An 18,086-nucleotide genomic window follows, 5' to 3' on the forward strand; every position below is an offset into this window, starting at 1 on the left:
AAAAATCGAACCTAGAAGATCCCGTGCCATATGCAAAAGAATGCCTAGCAGGCTCCATGAAACTAGAAGGCTGTGTATGTTCAGATGACGAGGGCTCATGATGTGGCTCAGTGTCTCCAGGTATAGAAGGGTTATCCTCAAAATCTAACTCAGAAATTACCCAATTAGCCCGGTTATAGTAGTTCGTTCAGGAAAAGGAAGAGGTAAAGGAGAACCACTCCTCCTAGGAAACGCGAAACCATTCTCATCCCGAACGATCATTTTCATAGCAAGACATGTATCAATGTCAATCATGTCATTACCATGAATTATTTCCAACCCATCAACATCAAGATTTAAATTACAAGCTATTCGGGTAATCATACCACCAAAAACAATTGATCCTGATGATGCCCTAGCCGATCTCAATAAGGTTTGAACAAAATGAAAACCAGAGTCAAATTCGACCTTATAAAGCATAGCCCATAAATCATAAAGCTCTATTTTCTTAACCACCCCATCACTCTCTCCCCTACCAAAAATAGTTTTACTCATGACTCTATGTAGGTACCTAAAGATGGGGTTTTGCATATGGGAGGCATTAGCTCTTGAAGGCTCATAAGGTTGATCTAACCCAGTTATTGCATTCCAAAAATGATTCCAATTAAACCTTGGATCAAACCTACGAGGGCTACCGGTGGTTATTCCAAAACAAGAATTAAAGTCACTAAATGCCCATAGAAATTCTTGATTCATTAATCTAAAAGAGATTTTTCCAAAATAATCATCTTGATTAGTAAAATGGACATCCAATGAACTTAAAAATTCCAAAACAAGACGAGGATATGTAGGCAAATGTGTGTACATAATATCACTCCAATCCAAAAACCCAATCATCAAATCTACATCTTCCATAATTCCAAGCATATCAAGAACAGTTGGGTCCATATATCTAGTACACACTATCTTTCTATTGACAAGAATTGCAAATCTAGTTACTTGATCATCATTTCTGAACACAATATTGAATTCATTGTCATTACCTTCATTGCGTGAAGTCCTTTTGCCTTTGCCCTTCACTGGTTGTTTTCCTTTGTCTCTTGATGGCTCCTTCTCTTTGTCTCCACTAGATCCACCACCTCCTTTGTGTAATCTCTTCAAAATATTGGACATCTTGATGAGTTTAGATGGGGGAAGAATTATTTAGAGTTGTGGAACTTCAAAGAACAAAACTTCAAAGAACAAAAGATCTTAGGTTAAGAGAACAAAAAGTCCAAGTCTTAGAGAGGAGGAGAATCGGATCTAAGAGATCTTGAGAGATTAGAGAGGAGTTTTTAAGAAATTGGGAGAGAAAGATATGTTTTGGAGAGTTGGGGGTGTGCGGAACACGGCCAAGATCTGGCCGTGTGAGGTAGGAGGTAGACTTTAGTAGTTCTCCTACACGGGCCGTGTAGATCTACACGGCCTCCCCATCTTTCCTCTCGGGATTCTTTGCACGAGCCGCGTAGATCCACATGGCCTCCCCCTCTTCCTTCTCTGGATTCCTCGCACGGCCGTGTCTGGGACACGGCCTCTCCATCTTTCCTCTTGGGATTCTTTGCACGGCCGTGTCTACCTTTTTCCTCTCGGGAGATCCCACACGGCCGTGTCTGGATGACACGGCCTAAATACTTCCCTTCTCTGCAACCTTTGCCTGGCCGTGTATAGCACACGGCCCGACTCTGTTTTGCACCTAACCTGAAAACAGAATCAAAAGAAAGCATCAAACTAAAAGAAATTACAATACAAATCAAAACTAACTAAAAGAACCCTTGGGTTGCCTCCCAAGAAGCGCTTGTTTAAGGTCTTTAGCTCGACCAAACTTAATCATTCGCTCCTTTTCCTCGCCCTTGGAGGACAGATATACTTTTCGTTTCCGTTGGGAGATCTTCTCCCAACATCTTCCACCACATTGTCTCCTTCATTTGGTGGCCTTCCATGAGGATGGAAATTCCATTCCTCAAGTTTATAAATGCTTGTCCTGCTACAAGCATTTAAAAGAGACGAGACATGGTTAGAGATATTAGATAAATCATATTCCAACTTTTCCTTACCAATTACCAAAGAAAGCTTATGATTTTTGACATCAATTATAGCTCCAGCTGTAGCAAGGAAAGGTCTTCCTAATATGATAGGAATCCTAGGGTCCTCTTCCATGTCCAACACGACAAAATCTGTGGGAATTACATTCTCATCCACCTCTACCGGCACATCCTCTATAATACCTAAAGGGTACCTGCAGGAATGATCGGCAAGTTGAAGTGTCATGGTAGTAAGTTTAATGTTTTTGAGACCTAATTTATTACAAATTGAATAGGGAATGAGGCTAACACTCGCCCCCAAATCACAAAAAGCTTTTTCAAAAAACTCTTTTCCTATGTTGCAAGGAATATAAAAGCTCCCTGGGTCCTTCAGTTTTGGAGAAGTGTTCTTCTCAAAAATAGCACTACATTCCTCACTAAGCGCAATGGTCTCGACCTCTCCTCTTCTTCTCTTATTTGACATGAGATCCTTCAGAAATTTGGCAAATCTAGGCATTTGTAGAATAGCATCAATAAGAGGTACCTCTACACAAATTTCCTTAACCTTTTCTAGAAACTTGCCAAATTCTTCATCCTTCTTGAGCATTGTAAGTCTCTGAGGAAAAGGGACAGCTTTGCTCTGATGGTTCAGTGGAAGAGTTTCTTCAACCTCAATGGTACTCTCCCCATTAGCTTGAATCTGATTCGGTATAGGAGGAGAGAGCTCTTCTTCTTTTTGTTTCCCTTTTGAAGCAGTCACTTGGGAGTCTCCCAAGGTCCGTCCGCTCCTAAGCTCAATCCTATTGCAATGCTCCATAGGATTCACATCAGGTTTTCCTGGAAGCTGTCCTGGTGCTCTGGATGATGAGGAAGCTAGTTGGGCAATTTGACTATCCTGGATCTTTTGATGCTTTTCAGAATTATCCATTCTCTGAATGAGCTTTGCTAAATCTTGCTTCATTTCATTCTGATTTGAGATAATTTCTTCAAGCATCTTTTCAACATTTGACTTTGGTAAGCCTTGAGAAGATAGATGTTGAAAATTTTGTTGCCCATCTTGAAAATTTGGTCTTGCCCCCATAGATGGTCCTTGATCTTGATTGTTTCTGTAAGAAAAATTTGGATGACTCTTCCATCCAGGGTTATAAGTATTTGAGTATGGGTTGTTCTGCCTTTGATTGTAACTCATGATTGCATCGCATTGTTCAAGTTGATTGATTTGTGCAGTGATAGCTCCCAATGGACATGAGTCATTTGAATGCTCTGAACTCCCACATACTTCACAAGATGTACTAATAGCATTGACCATATTAGCACTAGTCCCCATATTCTCAAATTTCTTTGTAAGAGCATCCAATTTTGCAGACAAAAGAGTGACTGCATCTACATCAAACTTCCCTGATGCTTTAATTGTTGGGTTTACAGAGGAGTAGCCACCACTTCTTTCATTTGCCCATTGATGATGATTTTGTGCTACACTTTCAATGATTTCTTCGGCTTCATCTAAGCTTTTATTCATAAGTGCCCCTCCAACAGCTGAATCAAGGGACACTTTGGTATGATAATTGATACCATTGTAAAAAGTGTGCAACACTAACCATCTTTCCAACCCATGATGTGGGCATTGTCTGAGCATACTATTATATCTATCCCATGCTTCAAAAAGAGATTCTGAGTCAGTTTTCTTGAAGCTTGCAATTAAATTCCTCATATGAGCTGTTTTGCTTGGTGGATAGAACTTATCAAGAAACTGTTGCTCACACTGCTCCCAAGTGGTGATGCTATTAGGGGCCAAAGAATTCAGCCATTGCTTTGCCCTATCTCTTAGAGAAAACCCAAATAACAGTAATCTAACTGCATCTGAAGGAACTCCATTCATTTTCATGGTCCCACATATTTTATAAAAGACCTCTAAATGTTGATTGGGGTCTTCATGAGGTCCTCCACCAAATTGGTTCTGCTGCACCATAGATATGATTGCGGGTTTGATCTCAAAGTTATTAGCCTCCACTGAAGGTCTTGAAATACTAGATCGGAAACCTCTTGCATAGGGTGCTGCAAAGTCCTTGAGTGGTCTATTTGCCATGCTCAAATGTTCATGTTCTTCAATTTGCCTTTGCAGAATTCTTCTTTTATGGAAAGTTCTATCAATCTCAGGGTCGAAAGGAAAGAATTCCCCTGCAAAGTTAGATCTTCGCATACACAAGAACAAGATAACAATTGACAATTCAATAAAAAAGAAAAATAAAAGAATAAAAAATGCAGAATTGAATTTGTACACAAAGAATTAGCAAGAAGTGAAAGTTATACAAGAAAGTAAAAAAAAAATAGAAATCTAATGATTAGTTACAACTATGCAATATGAAAGGAAAACAAATGTTATGTTTAGTCTAGCTCAATTGATAATTCCTAATGTTATAGCGCAGTCCCCGGCAACGCTCCGCAAGTGTACGGAAATGTCGCAAGTAATATAAAAGATTATCGTATCCACAGGGACTGGAATAAGCACTAGAAATGTCTCAATGCGAATTAGCTAAACAACTATCCAATCGTTTCAAAAGCAAAGTAAAGGTAAACAAATCTAATATTAGAGATCAACAAACAAGAGTTTAGTGTTTTGGGTTATGATAAAGGGAGATTCTAGGAGTTTCGGTTTCTTTGTAAGATTTCTTGAATGTAAATGGTTCACCAATTCTTATTCCTCAATTGCCAAACATGTAGAAAGTTGTCGGTTCCCTCTTGCAATAGACAACCGGCTAAGGACTGAGAAATGTATCTAAATAGGACTAATGAGACATGAACCTACGTTGTCCTTACACAGAAGCGCACATATTACTATGCCTTCCTCGGATATCAACATAGAAGCCCACAACTTATTAATCTATAAAGATACAAGAAGCTAATCATAGAATCCATCCTACTCTCTTGAATATTCATATTTTCTCTTCAAGATTATCTCTCAAACGTCCTTACACGGGCTTGCACCTGTCACGTGGATCCCTCGGATGATCGAGTGAGAGTTTATCTTTACCAAGTCCATAAGAAATCCAAACAATCAATCATGAATGAGAATTAAGCGCAAACCAACATCAATCATTCAAGATCTAATTGATACAAGCAAGATAATGTCATTGAAACAAGAAAATGGCAAATCCATAAGAGATTACATCAATCCATCATACAAATACTCCCTTATCCTAGAATACAAGATCTACTCCATGAATCAAGAAAGAAAACCCGAAGAAATAGAGATTACAAGCATTCCTTGAATCCCCAATCCAAGAAAACAAGAAGAGGGGAAAAGAGAAAACTTATCTACGAAGAAGCCTTGTCTTCGGATCCAATCCTCGCTCCGGAGTCGAAATCATCGAGATCTCCCTTAGAATCGCCCAGAAATCCTCCCAAGAATGGGAGGAAACCACCAAATCCTGCTTTCTCCCAAAGGGGGAGAGATCCCCTTTCAAATCATGAAGGAGGGTTTAAATAGAGGAGGGATTCGGGCGCCACACGGCCCCGTGACACGGCCGTGTGAGATTCACACGGCCATGTCCAGTTCCCTCTCTGCCTAACCTGCACGGCCGTGTGACTCCACACGGCCAGAACCCTTCTGCTCTCTGGAAATGATACACGGGTGTGTGGTGCACAAGGCCACATCCTGCTTGGTCTCTGGAAATGCTACACGGCCGTGTGGTGCACACAGCCACAGCCTGCTTGGTCTCTGAAAACCTCACACGGCCGTGTAGATCCACACGGCCATGTAAGGCTTCTGCTCTGGTTGGCTTCAAATCTTGACACGGCCGTGTGAGGTTCACACGGCCATGTCATCTTCCTCTTCTGCTGGTGCCAAAACCCCACACGGCCCGAGCTCCATCCCAGTGCATGGCCGTGTGAGGTACACGGCCTGGTGCTTTCTCCCTTTGTTTCCTCCAAGGCTTGCCCAAAGATGTAAATTCTTCACCAAATCGACTCCTGCGTACAGTAAATGCACAAAAAGCAGATCTCCGAACCAAAAGAGTAAATATGCTAAAAGGAAAGCTGGAAGTATACAAATGCATAGATCAAGCATGCTCAAAGTATGTAAATGTGCGTAAAAATATGCATAAAAGAGTATATAATCTACGCACATCAGCCCCTCTCCCTCTCTTCCCTCTCTTTTGCTCCTTTGTGGTGGTGGTGGCCGAATTCTAGAGAAGGGGGAGAAGCTTTCCGGGTGGTGTTCGTCTTGGAGGATCGTCGCCCACACGACGTCCAAGAGGAGGCGAGGGATACGGCAGAAGATCTCAAGGTTTTTAGCATACAAGGAAGAGGTATAACTAGTATTTAATTTTCGCATCATACTAGTTAATTTTTCTTTGTATAAATACCAAATACAAGAGGCATTCAATTCTTGTTTTACGAATTTAATTTCGATGTTGTGTTCTTTTTCTTTTTTCCTTGTGATTTGATTGTTCCTTTTGGTTAACCTAGAGTTATATAAGAAAATTAAATATTAACTTTCCTTAAAAGGCTTTGTCTAGTCGGTGGTGGTTGCTCCCATATCCAAGAAGGTCAAGTGCCTCGCCATGCAGTACTGGAAGCCAATTTTGGAAACTAATATTTAATTGAATTTATAACCTAGGTGATTTGGATCAAACGTGTTAAGTTTCGCAGGAGATCCAAATCTAAACCTAAAAGAACATATAAGTTAAACTTGGAATCAAACGTGTTAAGTTCCGCAGGAGATACAAGTTTAACTTAAAAGAACACATGGTAGCTAGGAAAGGTTCAGATCACGTACAAAATTTTTGTACAGTGGAGCCATTGAGTTTTCCGAGTAGCAACCAACAGAATCAATGCCTACTATTCTCACTTCGGGGAACACATCCTCAACTACTCTTCTAAGGAGAATTTACCTTTGCTAAACTAGTCCTCCAGATCGTTTGAACTTTTACTTAGTGTTTGAGACATCAGGACTTCCTATTGGACCTCCGATCCCTGACCCGTCCAATCTTTCGCCTGGTGTTCACAACCCCCATGACTTTCACCTAGCGTCCTCAACCTTAGAATTTTGCCAAACGTCCTTGACCCACTAAGACTTTGCTCAGTCCCTTGGATAAGGACTTCATTGTCTAACTATAGCTAAGACTTTCCACTTGTCCGGTGTCCACTAGGACTTCCACTTTACATAAGATCACTTAGTGTTATGATCGGTTGAGCTAGAGGGGGGGGGGGTGAATGGCTCACTTCTTTTTGCTGACCAACTTTGTTTTGCACAGCGGAAATCTGAAGGCAATGCTAACACCGGTATTTACTTGGTATCCACCTCCTCAAGGAGGTGACTAGTCCAAGGATCCACACCACTCACACTCTTTCACTATCAAAAACCCTCCTTCTCGGAATCACACCGAAGGTGGAGAAACCTTAATAGAAATACAACTCTCCCTTCTCTTCAAAGTAAATATTACAAACACTACAAAGAAGAAGAAGAGAGGGATTACAAGCTTTAACCGGCTTCTTCTTTGCAGTGAGACTTCAGTAAGTAGTGGAGAGGAGCTTGAACCCTTTCCTTTGAATCTTGATCACTTGAGAGCTTTCAAAAGACTTGGAGAGCAATGGAACAGTATGATTTTCGTTGTTGTCTATTTTCCAGTTTCTTCCCATGTTTTAAACGTTGAGAAAACTAGTCGTTTCTCATGTCGCCGTGGATCGATTGGGATTATATCCCAATCGATTCAAAAGTATCCGTTGGAAGCCATCGCGTCAAGATCAACGGTGCAGATTCTTTTATTTGACTTGGATCGATTGGGGCAGTGTTTGAATCGATTCAGCCACTTGCTCATGAAATCGCAGCTTCGTGAATCGATCGGCTGATCGATTCAGAACGATTCTGTGCTTCGCACAGAATGTTCATGGATCGATCGGCTGATCGATTCAATCCCTTGAATCGATCGGCTGATCGATTCAGAACGATTCTGTGCTTCGCACAGAATGTTCACGGATCGATCGACCGATCGATTCAGTACCTTGAATCGATCGGCTGATCGATCCAGACGCATTCTGTGCTGTGCAGAACCTTACCAATCGATCAGCCAATCGATTGCCTTACCTTCAATCGATCGGCTGATCGATTCAGAGGCAATTTGCCGCACATCCATGTCTGAATCGATTTACCAGTCGATCTCTGACAGTGAGCCTATCATACACATAATCTTGTGACTTGCAGGAGCTTCTCTTGCCAAGAATCCGGTCCCCGACCTTCTTGGACTTCTCTTGCCTTGCATCTGGTCTTCTGACCTGCAAGAACTCTTTTTGCCAAGAATCCAGTCCTCGACCTTATTGGACTTCTCTTGCATCTGGTCTTCTGACCTGCAAGAAACTCCTCCTGCAAACTCACAATGCATGTTAGTTCCACCGTATTAACCTAAACTTAAATAATTGTCAACACATTGAAACTTCCAGGGGCATGATTGCACCAACAATCTCCCCCTTTTTGATGTTTGACAATCTATTTAAGTTTAGGCTAGTTTCCAGTACAATGATAAATAATGATTGTAGCTTGCTGAAATAATAATTGCATAATTGCAGTAAGCTTGATTTTAATTTTCTGAGATAAGCATAAGCAATAAGCATGAACTTCAACATAGATCTCCCCATTTGTCAAAAATCAAAAGCAAATAACTCCCCCTCAATAAGTTCACAAAGAAAATACGATAAATCCAAGGAATGCTCCCCTAAAACACACATATATCAACAAAACATCACAACACTAAAATGTAGAATCAAAAGGAGAGCTTAGCATAAAAGTATATCATACATTCAAAATGAAAGAGAGTTCACAAAAAGGACTCCAGAATAACCATCCATACAACAAATAAAAACATATCACATAGGAACATAAAACTCGATAAGCTCGTCGCCAGGAGGAGGGGGATCAGGATCAGCAGCTGGAGCGGACGTAGTAGCCGGAGCAGGAACCGCCGCAGAGTCAGGATCAGGGGCATCCTCAGCAGGGGGAACAGGGGCGGGGGATGGACCAGACTAAGACGGGTGAACCGTCACCCACGAGCCCACTAAGTCCACTAGTGTATCCAGAGTCCGCTGCATCGAAGTCATAGTCGCCTGCATCGAAGTCTGCTGCTAGACCACGGTATCCAACGTGGTACGCAGGCTGGCTACCTCCAGGGTCAGCTCCTCAAGGCGAGTGGAAACCGTCTCCTCAAAAGTTGGAGAAGCTGGCCCGTGGAACTCCTCCTCAGCCTCATCCTCCGCAGGAGCCAAGGCCTGTGCATCCTGTTGGAACCCCAAGGTTGTTTTGGTGTGATCAACAAGTTAAGGTAGGTCCTGTTTGTTTTAACCTTGTGTCTAAGTGTGCAGGAGCTTAGGAACACAGGTAGTCGAGCGGAAGACGCAGCTAGCGAGAAGGACGGCAGTCCGAGGGACGAGGTGCTGCGGAAGAGTACACCGGCGGACGAGAAGGAAGCGTGCGGTGGTTCCGAGGGACGAAAGCTGGAGCGGAAGATTGCTCGGGGAGCAAGAGACGCAGCTAGCGAGAAGGACGGCACGCGGTGCGTCTGAGGGACGAAGACTGCGGATGAGTACGCCAGGCGGATGAGAAGGAAACACGCGGCGATTCCGAGGGACGAGAAGAAGGCCAGAAGTTGGGTTCGGGTGAGCCCTTTTCTGGATAGCCGAGATCACCCAAGCGAGCGGATCCGGAGTGAAAGACCCGAACCGAGGCGAGCAGAGGGTCTGGACCGCAAAAGTCAACGAGGTTGACTTTTTGCTTCGGGGCGCCCGGAACGTGAAGTTTGACCAGAACGCATCTTTCGCGTTCTGGACGTTGGGGGATAAAGTTTTATCCCCCCAGGGCGCCCGGAACCCTTCCAGGCGCCCCGACCAAGGTTATAAATATAGCCTTGGTCCAGAAGCTTTAGATCATCTCAGTAATTAGCATTCCAAACACTTGTGCACTCACTGTTCTAGTTTAGCTTCTGTTTTCTTCTCCGCCCGAAGGAGTTTTTAGTGCGATCACTTTCCTTGGATTAACAACCTCCCCGGTTGTAACCAAGTCAAACACGGTGCCTCGTTTCTTTCTTGTATTTCTGCTTAGCTAATTTTATACAAGTGTTAGTTTAAGAGTTCGAGAAGGATTGCTTTTGTTTTTTTTACAGGGCTATTCAACCCCCCTTCTAGCCGGCCCAACGGTCCTACAAGTGGTATTAGAGCCGAGACGCTTCTGGAGGACTAACCGCTGAACGAAGCAACGAGATGGCCGGATCTAACATCCACCCACCAAAATTCGAGGGGGACTTTGCAAGCTGGAAGAAGCACATGGAGGTATTTTTCGGTACCGATTTTGATTTATTACTAACAATGGAACATGGTTTTGAAGCTCCCGAGGGCAAAGCGAAAAATCAATGGACAAAGAAAGAGCAGGCTGAGTACGTGGCAAACAAGAAAGCAGAATTCCATCTACTAACTGTACTTCCACCACAAGAAGTCAACCGTGTCGGCACCTACAACTCGACAAAGGAGCTTTGGGAGAAGTTCCTTGAATTACATGAAGGAACATCCGAAGCCAAGCTTGCGAGACGGGACTTACTTCGCAACCAGCTCACCAACCTCCGTCTTGAAGAAGGTGAAACAATTGCACATCTACACTCGAGGATACAGGAGCTCATCACCGGACTTTCGAATCTCGGAGAAGAGGTAAGTAACCGAGATTCGCTCAGGTACGCTTTAAATTCCTTCCATAGAAATTCAAAATGGGCATCATTAGTAGATGCCTTTTACATTTCGAAGGACTTAGAAAAAATTTCATTAGAAGATTTTTTTTCAACATTTGAAGTGCATGAGTCAATATGTGCAGGAATGAGGGAGCCAAAGAACATCGTTGCCCTCAAAGCTTCGAGAGACGAACCTGAATCAGAATCTTCTCTCGATGACGAGGAAATGGTAATGATGGTAAGACGATTTAAAAAGTTATACAATTCTAGAAAAACTAACCATCCACAGGGTAGAAAGAAAAGAACTATCCGCTGCTACCATTGCGACGAAGAAGGGCATGTCAAGGACAACTGCCCCAAGCTGAAGAACAAAGACAAGGATAAGGGTAAGAAGCCTATCCAGAAACGAAAGGCCCTGAAGGCGACGTGGGACGATACTTCATCTGAATCGGAAGTCGAAGCATTCTCCTGACTCGCACTAATAGCGAGTCATCAAGACGACGACTGCGATTCAAGCTCTTCCGAAATGAGCATCGAGAGCATCGATGAAGGGGGAGACACGTCAGAAGAAAGCAGCAGCTCAGGGGGAGAAACGGACAACGAGATCGACAAGGTAAGTCAGGTACGATCTCTTCCTCCCGATAAAATGTTTAAGTTTGTTAAACTTTTAACAAAAGACTGCTATAAATTAGAAAGTGAAAATAAAAATTTAAAAGTAATTCTAGCTAAGTCTTGTCCCTTAGAAGAATTAGATAAATTAAAATTAAAAAATGAGAAATTGGAATTAGAAAATCAAAATTTGAAAATTCAAATAGATAACTTAAACAATTACGCATGTTCATCTAAAACCAATGTTAGAAGATTTAATAATTTAAATTGGTACTTTAAATATCACCCGGGACAAATTAGGAACATTTCAAGAAAATATATCCCTAAAAAATTTTTAGTTAATCCAGTAGGTTGGAACCTATATTGGGTTCCTAAATCATGCTTAAATTAATTTTAAAAGTAAAATTAGCGCTTTAAGTGAGAAAATTAAACAAAGAATTTCTTTATGAGTCTTTGTCTAAGGAAGTGGTTGTTGCTCTAATAACCAAGAAGGCCTAGTGCCTCGCCACGACCTGGAAGCCAAAATATTGAAATAAATGTTTAATTAACTTACTAATGAAGCATTAATACAAGAATTAATTAGTGCTTGAAAAAGGTTATTCAAAACATTTTATTTCAAATTAGAAATTTACCTACTTAGAATTTTTTTTGCCTAAGTCATTTAAATAATATATATATATATATATATACTTAAAAATGTAAGTTAGGATTTTTTTTTATATACTTAGAAATATTCTCAAAAATTATTTTTTTCCTAAGTTAAGAATTTTTTTGAAACTAGAAATCTCAGCTTTAATTACTTAGAAAAATTTTCTAAATTTCTTAAAAACTTAGATTTTTTGTACTTTTTCTAAGTATTTAACCCTTAGATTATTTTTCTTGGAACCCCATTTTTTTGTGATCAAAGGGGGAGAAGGGAAAGTATAAGTCTAGGGGGAGGTAGATAGATTTAATTTTTTTTCTATCTTTTTGCACTTAAATTGCAATTTAAGTTAATTTACTTAATTCAATTTTATGTCTATTTTAACCCTAGCTTAACTTGGGATGATCACACCAAAAAGGGGGAGATTGTTGGAACCCCAAGGTTGTTTTGGTATGATCAACAAGTTAAGGTAGGTCCTGTTTGTTTTAACCTTGTGTCTAAGTGTGCAGGAGCTTAGGAACACAGGTAGTCGAGCGGAAGACGCAGCTAGCGAGAAGGACGGTAGTCCGAGGGACGAGGTGCTGCGGAAGAGTACACCGGCGGACGAGAAGAAAGTGTGCGGTGGTTCCGAGGGACGAAAGCTGGAGCGGAAGATTGCTCGGGGAGCAAGAGACGCAGCTAGCGAGAAGGACGGCACACGGTGCGTCCGAGGGACGAAGACTGCGGATGAGTACGCCGCCGGACGAGAAGGAAACACACAGCGATTCCGAGGGACGAGAAGCCGGAGGGAAGCTCGCTCGAGAAGATCGGAAGTTGGGTTCGGGTGAGCCCTTTTTCGGATAGCAGAGATCACCCAAGCAAGCGGATCCGGAGTAGAAGACCCGGACCGAGGCGGGACTGAAACGGAGCAGAGGTCCCGGACGCAAAAGTCAACCAGAGTTGACTTTTTGCTCCGGGGCGCCCGGAACTGTCCGAGGCGCCCGGAGCAGCCCGGGGCGCCCGGAACGTGAAGTTTGACCAGAACGCATCTTTCGCGTTCTGGACGTTGGGGGATAAAGTTTTATCCCCCCCAGGGCGCCCGGAACCCTTCCAGGCGCCCCGACCAAGGTTATAAATATAGCCTTGGTCCAGAAACTTTAGATCATCTCAGTAATTAGCATTCCAAACACTTGTGCGCTCACTGTTCTAGTTTAGCTTCTGTTTTTGTGCTTTCATCGGTGTAAGAGGTTTCTCCGCCCGAAGGAGTTTTTAGTGCGATCACTTTCCTTGGATTAACAACCTCCCCGGTTGTAACTAAGTCAAACACGGTGCCTCATTTCTTTCTTGTATTTCTGCTTAGCTAATTTTATACAAGTGTTAGTTTAAGAGTTCGAGAAGGGTTGCTTTTGTTTATTTTACAGGGCTATTCAACCCCCCCTTCTAGCCGGCCCAACGGTCCTACACATCCCCCCTGTGGCGAGCCCAGGGTCCCTCCCCAAAAGCACGGCCATCGATCCATCAAACTCCAGCTGGACCACCAATCAGACCCGACTTCTTGAAAGAGCAGGAAGAAATCCGAGAATAAGCCACTGTCATGTGCTTCAGCCGTCCCCGGGAGACATCTACCTTCTGGGACGCTAGCCAATCTGTGATAAGATGCCCGAAAGGCATATGTATCGTCTGCTGCACGGGCTGGGTAAAATGAATGATGCAATGAAAGATGTTCAGAGCGATGTTGATGTCAAGGGAATGACGAATGGCATAGAGAGCAAACATATGAGGCGGTCGCAGAGTGGCTAGGGCACGAGAGGCAATGGGGAAAAGACAGTTGATGATCACTTTAAACAAAGCGGCATTTTCAGCCGATAACTCAAGAGAAGAAAACTTAGTGATATGAGCATCTGGCCCATCCGGACGAGGACGACCAAAGAAGAACTGATGCATGGATGCAATGCTAATATGCTCAAAAGGTGGAGGCAGCTCATCGGGAAGATTTGGATAAAAGACAAAATCATTGTTTGAAGGTAGACATTCGAGATAAGATTGAAGAATCTCATAAGAGAAGTCTAGGCTCCATTTTGCAACACAAGTGCGATAATTTACACCATCTGAAGTGTGTAAATTATTATAGAATTCGGAGACAAGACCTAAATTGATGTCCCTCTCACAAGTCAACAAAGAGTCAAGTTTATAATGCTTGAACCTATTATAGGTATCAAAACAAGAAGATCTATAATATTGCAAATTCACTTATCTAGGGGGAATAAGTTTGAAGGTGCTTTTGGTGAAAGCTTGTTGCATTGCAGCATTTGGAAACCTAGGATCAGTGGGAGGTTGAGGACATGAGGAAGGTACAGACGATCCTTCACCCGATTCACGAACTTTTTGTTTCTTTCTGTGGGATAGAAAACAAATACAAGAGATGCACACGGTTTGACAGTGAACGGGAAGGATAAGCAAGGATTCAAGGGTAATGCAAGTAGTGTAATGCATGAGGGATAATGCAATGCACAAAGACACACAAGAAACATATAGATTAGGTCAAAAATAGGAGCAAAAAGAACAACAAGGAGTGGAGCAAAGAATTTTACCTAGGGTTAGGGTTTGGAGTCCGCATTTTGTGTGAGGACGCGGAGACGAGGAAAGGAGCTGCCCAGTGCGTCGAGAGAGAACTGGAAGATAAGTGGAGTAGCTCCCCTTCGCCGGAGAAGCACGCCGGAGTGACGATCGAGACAGACGAAAAACGTCGCCTGGGAAGTCGCCTAGGGCAAGACCGCGTCGAGAGAGAGAAAAAGGAAGAAATAGAATGAGGGGATCGATTCGGATCTAAGGGTTTAAGACGGGTTTTAAGGTCTCGATCGATCGACCGATCGATTGAGAGTAAGTGAATCGATCGGTCGATCGATTCACAATGATTTTGTGAAAATCGAAACCAACGGCTGAATCGATCCATAGATCGATTCAAACGCCTTCTGTGGAAAACCAAAAGGGCGTCTCAATCGATCCATTGATCGATCGAGGTATTATGAATCGATCCATTGATCGATTCAGATGCCTTCTGTGGAAAACCGAAAGGGTGTCTCAATCGATCCATTGATCGATCGAGGTGCTCTAAATCGATCCATGGATCGATTCAGATGCCTTCTGTGACCCAGTGCGAGCCTCCCAATCGATTGACCAATCGATTGAGAAGCCTGATATTTCTGCACTTCTGAAGACCTTTCAAAACCCAGATTCGAACAAAAACAGAAAATTGTACATTACTCCAAAAATCACGAAATTTTGCATAGACACTATATATGTCCTATATTATCAATGAGAAATAAAGTTTAATAAAAATAAACTCGTCTTAGTGAAAACTTACACAAAATCGAAAATTATTGAAAACTTCAAAGATATGAGGAAGGTTGTATCTACCTGTTTCACAATAATCTCCACCCAATAACACACTTCAACCAATGTTTCAGAAGTGAGTTTTTATATGGTAAATTTAAAATTTCCAATCATAATCATAGGGCAACGTGCACATGAGTTGTACACTTGCTTTCCCTATGATTGGATAAATGAATGTTTCATATGAAAATCATTTTTCTTGACCAACTTAATGCATCATAACAAGCATTATGACCAAGATAAATGTTCCTAACCTCTCACCCCCATCTAAATCACCCAAAGAGGCCAACCCTATGTGTTTGTGAGAGGCAAAAGTTAAGGTGAAGAACCTAAAAGCTTTACCTATAAAGTGACCATGGAGGATTTCATTTAATCAATACAACACATTCCCATTTCTCTTCTAAGAAAACTAAATTCAACTTCGGGAAGAGGTTTGGTGAAGATATCGACTAAATTTGATTTTGATCCAACATAATTTAAAATGATATCACCTCGAGTTACATGATCACGAATAAAATGATGTTTAACCTCTATGTGTTTCGTTCTTGAATGATGAACGGGATTTTTGGTTAAGTTGATTGTACTCATATTATCACAAAGAACTTGAACATTGTTATAGGTAAGTTGATAGTCTTCTAGAGTATCAGTCATCCACAATAATTGTGATACACACTCTCCCATGGCAATATATTCCGCTTCGGTTGTGGAGAGAGCTACACAATGTTGTTTTCTACTTGACCAACTTACTAGAGAAGATCCTAGAAATTGACAACTACAACTAGTACTTTTGCGATCCAATTTGCATCCGGCATAATCGGAATCGGTATAGCCCACTAGGTCAAATGTTTCGATTCTAGGATACCAAAGACCAACATTTTGAGTCCTCTTGAGATAACGAAAAATTCGCTTAACGACACTCAAATGTGACTCCTTGGCACAAGATTGATACCTAGCACATATACCTATGGCGAAAAGTATATCTGGTCTACTAGCCGTGAGATAGAGAAGACTTCCTATAGCACTACGATACACCTTGGAGACAACTTCTTTCCCTTCAATGTCTTTATCCAACTTAGTATTTGTGGCCATGGGGGTAGATATTTCCTTTGCATTTTCCATCCCAAATTTCTTAAATAACTCTTTGACATATTTGGATTGATGAATGTAAATGCCTTCTTTTGTTTGTTTAATTTGTAATCCTAGGAAAAATGTCAACTCACCAACCAAACTCATTTCAAATTCACTCTCCATGTGATTAATGAATTCATTTAGAAAATCTTTATTTGTGGAATCACAAATAATGTCATCTACATATACTTGGGCCACAAATATATCATTACCACTATTTTTCAAGAATAAAGTGGGATCAATTTTTCCTCTATAAAACCCTTTCGATACTAGAAAGGTGGACAATCGTTCATACCAAGCCCGGGGAGCTTGTTTTAGCCCATATAAGGCCTTTTTAAGCTTATATACATGGTTTGGACACTCCAAATTTTCAAATCCCGGTGGTTGCTCAACATAGACTTCTTCTTTTATGACACCATTTAAAAATGCTGATTTTACATCCATTTGGTACAATTTGAACCCCTTGTGGGTGGCAAAGGCCAACATCATTCTAATTGACTCCATTCTTGCTACGGGTGCATAAGTTTCATCATAGTCCAACCCTTCTACTGGATTGAAACCCCTAGCGACCAATCTAGCTTTGTTTCTCACCACTATCCCTTTATCATCAAGTTTGTTCCTAAAGACCCATTTTGTATCAATAATTGATTTGTTGGCAGGCCTAGGAACTAAATCCCAAACTTGACTTCTCTCAAATTGAGATAATTCATCTTGCATTGCTAAAATCCAATCTGGATCAAACAAGGCATCATCAATGGTTTTTGGTTCTATTTGAGATATTAAGGCAACTTGACTTCCTTCATTTCTAAAATAAGATCGAGTTCTCACTCCTTGAGTAATGTCTCCTACTACTTGATCTAAGGGATGATTTACATGAGTCCTAGTAGGTCTTGAGTCTTGATTTGTTATAATTTCGGGTTCAAGAGGCAAAGGTTCATTTTTCTCACCATCACTTTCTTGATTTTCTTCTCCTTGATGATTTACCTCATTTAGTGTTAGTTTCTCTAACTCAAATTGTAATTCTTCATCGTTTGTTCTTATAGAGTTTAAAGAGGGATTTTCTTCAAATACAACATTTAGTGATTCTTCAACTAGTTTTGATCTCTTGTTGTAAATTCGGTATGCCTTGCTATGACTTGAGTAACCTACAAGAATCCCCTCATCCGCCTTAGCGGAAAACTTTCCCAAGTGATCCTTGGTGTTTAGAATATAGACTTTACACCCAAATACTCTAAGATGCTTAATTGTAGGTTGTTTACCAAACCATAATTCATGAGGTATTTTTCCTAGAAACCTATGTATTAAAGTTCGATTTTGGACATAACAAGCCGTATTAATTGCTTCGGCCCATAGGAAACTGTGTAGTGAATATTCATTTAACATTCTCCTAGCGGCCTCTTGTAACACCCTATTTTTCCTCTCAACAACTCCATTTTGTTGAGATGTTCTAGGGGTTGAGAACTCATGTTTGTAGCCTTTTTCCATACAAAAATTTGTGAATCTATCATTTTCAAACTCACCTCCATGATCACTTCTTATTTTGTTTATCTTATGAGCCTTTTCATTTTCTACTCTATTACAAAAAGCAAT

The sequence above is a fragment of the Zingiber officinale genome, chromosome 4B (genome assembly GCF_018446385.1).
Source record: "Zingiber officinale cultivar Zhangliang chromosome 4B, Zo_v1.1, whole genome shotgun sequence".
NCBI lineage: Eukaryota > Viridiplantae > Streptophyta > Magnoliopsida > Zingiberales > Zingiberaceae > Zingiber > Zingiber officinale.